Here is a 6,043-nt window from a genome sequence, read left to right on the forward strand (position 1 = left end):
TTGAGGAAGTTCCCTTCTATTCCTAGTTTGCTAAATCATGAAAGAGTCTTGAGTTTTATTAAATGATTTTTCTATGTTTATTGAAACAATCATGTTTTTTCTTCATTCTATTAATATGGTATATTACATTAACTGACTTTCTTATAGTGAAACTCCCTTGCATTCATTGGAAAAATATCACTTGTTTATGGTGCATAATTATTATTCATAATTGTGAATTATAGATTCATTGTTGTTGTTTGTTTGTTTTTTAAATTTTCAAGGTACTTCATTTTAAAAACTGGTCACAACACTAAACTTTTGGCCCATTCTGCCAATGTACAAGCTACAAATGCTTGCTTGGCAGCTGAGGGCATTCTTTAGTAGCACTTGAAAACTGAGTAAAAATCCATATAAAACAAATATTCAAATAGTTTCCATAGGAACACAGATAAGTGTGACCCCATCTCCTAGCCTTTCATAATGTTCCATCTGTGCCAACCCTACTTACAAAGATACTCCAAAGCTGGCCATTAGAAGTTAAGCAGTCTTCTCCAATCCCTTAATTCAGCCACCCTCACAGTAACAGCTACAAGAATGGCATGTACACATTAATATAAGCTGAAGCACAGGCTGCTGAGTGGTGCTCCATCCACTTTCCCAGGCACAGGACACAAGCAGTGTGCTGACATTCTGCTCCTCCATGGTGGGTGGAAAGTCATGGTTCTGGACTTGCTGCATCAGTTTCAATATTGGAATCCATAGTACATGGCATCACATAGTACATGGTCAACTTCTAAAATCCATTGAAGTAGAAGCAGCAGCAATAGTGTAAGTACCCATGTTTTCAAAGAGCATTCAGTGCTCCATGTGCATCTTGGTCAAGGCACAGTGTTCTACGATGCAATTGAGGCCATCACAAGTTGGTGCCCATGTGCTGGATGAATAACACATCTCATCTGGTTTGGGCCTCTTCTACAGAAAGGGTTTCATGTGTGCATGATCATAGAGGATGCAATTAATTGACCCATATACTCCATCATTCATGTAATACATAAAGGTTTTTTCCCTTGACTCATCTTCATTATCAGAACATGATTGTTCCTTTAATATGAGGTTTTTGGCAATGATATTAACTGCAAGTGTGAAAGCTGATACAACATAGTATGTGCCTAGCTCTGCTATGAGTGTCACTCCCAAGTTGGATAGAAAATACCTGTCTGGGGCTGGGTTGATGACACTGGCAATCTCTTCAAATTTAAGCTTTACATCCTCAGACCCAGGAAAGCCACCATTAATATCCAGCAGATACATATTGAAACCAACCTCAGCTCCCATGTCAAAGACACAGAGGACATTGGAGATGGCCTGCACAAAGGTCTCAGGGTCAGTATCCATGTGGAAGCTGACACCAATGATGTCAACACTTAGCTCTTTTGCCCATTCCAAAAGAAATCTGTTGGTTTTGAGAGTGGCACCAAATTTAACATTGAGATGACAAGTTGCGTTGGAATCATCAGTGGTAACTTGCAAAACCACTTTTGCCTTTGGATGTGCCTTGGCAACTTTCATCAATTCAACTTCACTATTGAAAGTCATCATCTGGACTCCATCATTGGCAGAATATTTAATCTGAAATAGTTGTTTACAAGGGTTCACATAGATAATCCTCTTTGGAGGGACCCCAAAACTCTGCACCAATTGTATTTCAGTCTTGCTGGCACAGTCAAATCCTGTCCTGATGACAACAAGGGTCTTCACTATGGTTTTGCTGTCATTGCATTTGACTGCAAAAAAGGAGGTGACCAGAGGAAGAGCTTTTAACCACTTCAGATATTTCTTTAGAATGTCTCCCAGGTCCACAATACAGAAGGAATTTTTATCATTGGAAGAAGAAACTTCATTAATTTTTGGCCCAGAATGTCCTTGGCAACAAAGCCTTCACTGGGGAAATGGCAGCCAAACTCTTCATCACTAAAGTTGTTCATAGTTTCTGGATGTTTATGACTCAACAAAAAAGAAAATTAAGATGGAAGTTTTAAAAATATTTTACAATTTATTTAGTTAAGTCAGTGTTATTCTGACAAAACATTTTATAAGGATATGACAAATAAGAAAGTTACAGAGCTGTCCCTATCATAAACATAAATGCAAAAATCCTAAATAAAATAGTTGCGTATGAAATAGTGTTTTATAAAAGGGATAAAATACATTTTGACCAAAAAAGGTTATTCCAGTAAGATAAATTGACTTAATTTATCTATAAGTGTGAATTTATTGATATAGATATATTGAAATCTATATCAATATTGATATATTCACCTATAAAGGCAAATTCAATAAAGTGAATATCAAAAATGTAAATTTATATGATCATATCAATATATGCAGAAAATGTTATTAGAATTATGCATGCATTCATGGAAAAATACTCTTAACAAACAAAAGTTGAAAAGTTTTAAAAATTATAAGATATCTACAAAGTACTTCAGAAGAAATTGTATATAGTGTTCCCTCCTGAGATCATGAAGGAGAAAAGGATAGAAGAAATAAAGCTGTCATTATTGTGAGAGGTCATGAGCATGCAACTAAAAAGTCAAAGGAATTGACAAACTTTTAGAAATAATAAGTAAATTTTGCTAAGTTGCTGGATACAGGACTAATATAACAATAACTTTTATTTCTATGAGAGCCAAATGCAATTTTTAAAATAAAATATCATTAAAAATTGCACAAATAATTAAGTGCCTGTTTTGTTAATGAATTTAACAAGAGAGATGACTGACTTCTACACAGTAAACATTAAAGAACATTTTCCAAGGCCTATGCAAATCTCAAGATACACCATGTTTATAGGCTGGAAGAGTCAAAATGTCATTTCCACAAATTGGTGTACAGATTCAAAGTGATTTGAATCAAAGTTCCTTTGGAAATGTTTGCAAAACTACTAAGCTGATTCTACAATTTATATGGAAATGCAAGGGGACAAGGCAATCTTAAAAGACTCTTAAAAGACTTACATTAATTTGCATCTCTCTGATGGCTAGTGATGCTGACCATCTTTTCATATGTCTCAGACATTTGTATGCCCTCCTTGGAGAAGTGTCTGTTGAAGTCCTTTGCCCATTTTTTGATTGGGTTGTTTGCCTTCTTGGCCTGGAGTCATGTGAGTTCTTTATATATTTTGGAGATCAAATCCTTATCTAAGATAATCATTGGCAAATATGTTTTCCCATATGGTTGGTTCTCTTTTCATTTTAATACTGTTTTTTTTTTTAGCAGTGCGGAAGCTTTTTGAAATATAAAATAAAATGTGAAGCACATTTAAAAAAGAATAACAGGTGCCTCTTGTAAATACTGATATATTTATAAGTCATTTTGGATTCCAAAAATAAAAAATTCTGTTATAGAAGAAATATATACTTATAATACAAAATATTTAAAAACAGAAAAAAAAGACTTAAACATTATTGGAGATCAAACCTTGTCTGAGGTACCATTGGCAAGTATATTTGCCCATACAGTACTTGAACAACAATAAAAAGAAACAAACAAACAAACAAAAATAAAAGACTTACATTATTGGCCATCAAGGCTTATTTTATAGCTAGAGTCACTGAGAGTATGTATTTGGCTTAGGCAAATTGGATAGAAAGGAGACACCAGAAACACACAAACACCTGCATGTATGCACAAATACATATAGTCAATTCATTTGTGACTAAGATATCACTGCAAAGCAGTAGACAGGGTGTTGTTTTTAATATGAATAGCTCTGGATCAACTTGATATGTACATTGAAAAAATATAGCCAAAGACACTGAAATAGAGAACAGGCTGACAGTCCAGAAGGGAGAGGGGAGGGGATTTCAGGGGAATTTCAGGGGCGAATGGGAAGGGTTTATAAGAACAAATATAAAGGACACATGGACAAAAACTAGGGGTGGGGTGGAAATGGGAGGGAGGTGGGAAGGGACGGGTGGATGGACTGGGATGGGAGTAAAGGACAGAAAACTGTACTTGAACAATGATTGAAATAAAATTAGAAAAAGAAAAAAAAGAAAAAAGAAATCTTTATGGAATTGATATTTGTATTAGGTCTTAAATAAGGATAAAGGTTTATTCCAGTTTTAAAAGCAAAATAATGTCTTCTAAGAAAACAAAAATATATGTAATAAATTATCTTTGTGATCTTGGATCCACAAAGATTTCTTTATTGTTAAGTGTACAGAAAACAAGCTATAATATTGGAAATAATTGGGGTGCACATATCTGACAAGAGGTTTTTTATAACATGTATTTTCAACATATGTATGACAAAATAGAAATACTGTATGAATATGAAAATGCACATGTATATATGTATGTGAGTGTGTGTGTGCATGTCAAACTAGTCTACAATGTTAACTACCTAGAAAATGGTTACTTTAAGGAAAGATTGGAGAATATTGACTAAGAAGGGTAAGAAGAGGTTTTACAGGGTTCTGGTAATATTCTGTTTCTTGACTTCAGTCATGCAGGGGAATATAGAGGAGTGCTTGGAAAAGTATATTACAAGTGTAAATTCTCACAAAAGCCTCATGAATTCTTACATGGGGACTAATTTGTAGAAAAATTCATGATTTCTAATGGGAGAATTTCCACTAGTTATATGGTTTTGGTTTCCTTTTTTATGTATATCTCTAAAAACTTCTGAAATCTATATTCAAATTTAAAACATTTCTCTGCTAAATGGCAATTCTGAGATTATTTCCCATTGAGAATAAAAAAGTAAATTTTTTTCTAACATTAGGGATAACAATTCATCCTCATATTATGGAGTGCCAGATCATTCTATATTATGATAAACATAGGTTACATATAAATAATTTTTTAATTAAAACAATTTTAATTACATATTTGTTGATTGAAAACTGAACAATGGTATAGGCATTATGAGAAAAAAGTATATAAGTCCTTCCAAAAATTATAAATAGAACTGTCATAGGAAATATCTATCTCACTTCTTGAGTGTATTTCCAATGGAAATTTATTATCTTGAAGAGATATTTACATATACATTCATTTCAGCATTATTAACAATAGCCAAAATGTGGAAATATTATAAGTGGAATATATATATATATATATATATATATATATATATATATATATATATAATCATAGAATTCCCAATAACTCAACTCATAAAATTAGGATATAGTTAGTTTTCTGGTTATTTTAAGACGGAATTTAAGTAAATCATTGCAGCTCTTTGCAAACACAGTTCTCCAGGAATTCCAAGTAGGTGAGGAAGATGTGTGTTCTCTTCGTGCAGCAGTGGCAATGTCCTCCTATCGGAAGGGCGCCTCAAGTAGATCCCCTGGAGATACCTGCAGCCACAGAGCACACAGTGTGCCCGGCTGCTCACGACAGCACTGGACTGGCTGTTGGCCCCCTTCCTCACTCCTTCCTGTGGAAGACCACTGGCGGAGGTGGAGCAGGCACACTGGCAGAGGGGCAGCAGTGTCACAGGCTTAGGGGACTGATCTAGGTTTAATGTTTTGTATGTAGATGTCCAGGCCTTTACATTTTAAATCCTCTCAAGATATTTTCTAATTTCTCTAGTCATATCTTTTTTGACCCATTGATTTTTTAAAAATGTTATTTATTTTTTTAAATACTTTGTGTATTTTTTAAGGAGGGGGTAGGGAGGGAGAAAAACATCTACGTGAGAGAGAAACGTTGATCAGTTGCCTCTCTATACACTGAGGACCAGGGACCAATGTGCAACTCAGGCATGTGCCCTGACCTGGATTTGGCACAGCAATCTTTCACTTTGCAGGATGACTGCCCAACCAACTGAGCCACACCAGTCAGGGCCACCCCATTGATGTGTGTGTGTGTGTGTGTGTGTGTGTGTTATTAAATTTCCATGTACTTGTGGATTTTCCAGTTTCTGTTTTGTTTTTGATTTCTGACTCATTCCACTATGGTCTTTTCATGATTTCAGTCTCCTAAAATTAATTGAGAATTATTTTATGACCTAATATATGATCTATCCTGGAGAATGTTCCATGTGAAC

General features: G+C 34.6%; 1 pseudogene; it reads right to left on the reverse strand.

Annotated features, from left to right (window-relative positions):
• Positions 1-533: 533 nt before the first annotated feature.
• On the reverse strand, positions 534-1,980 carry LOC114514342 (annotated as a pseudogene).
• Between the last annotated feature and the right edge of the window lie 4,063 nt (positions 1,981-6,043).

The sequence above is a fragment of the Phyllostomus discolor genome, chromosome 4, assembly GCF_004126475.2.
Source record: "Phyllostomus discolor isolate MPI-MPIP mPhyDis1 chromosome 4, mPhyDis1.pri.v3, whole genome shotgun sequence".
NCBI classification, from domain to species: Eukaryota; Metazoa; Chordata; class Mammalia; order Chiroptera; family Phyllostomidae; genus Phyllostomus; species Phyllostomus discolor.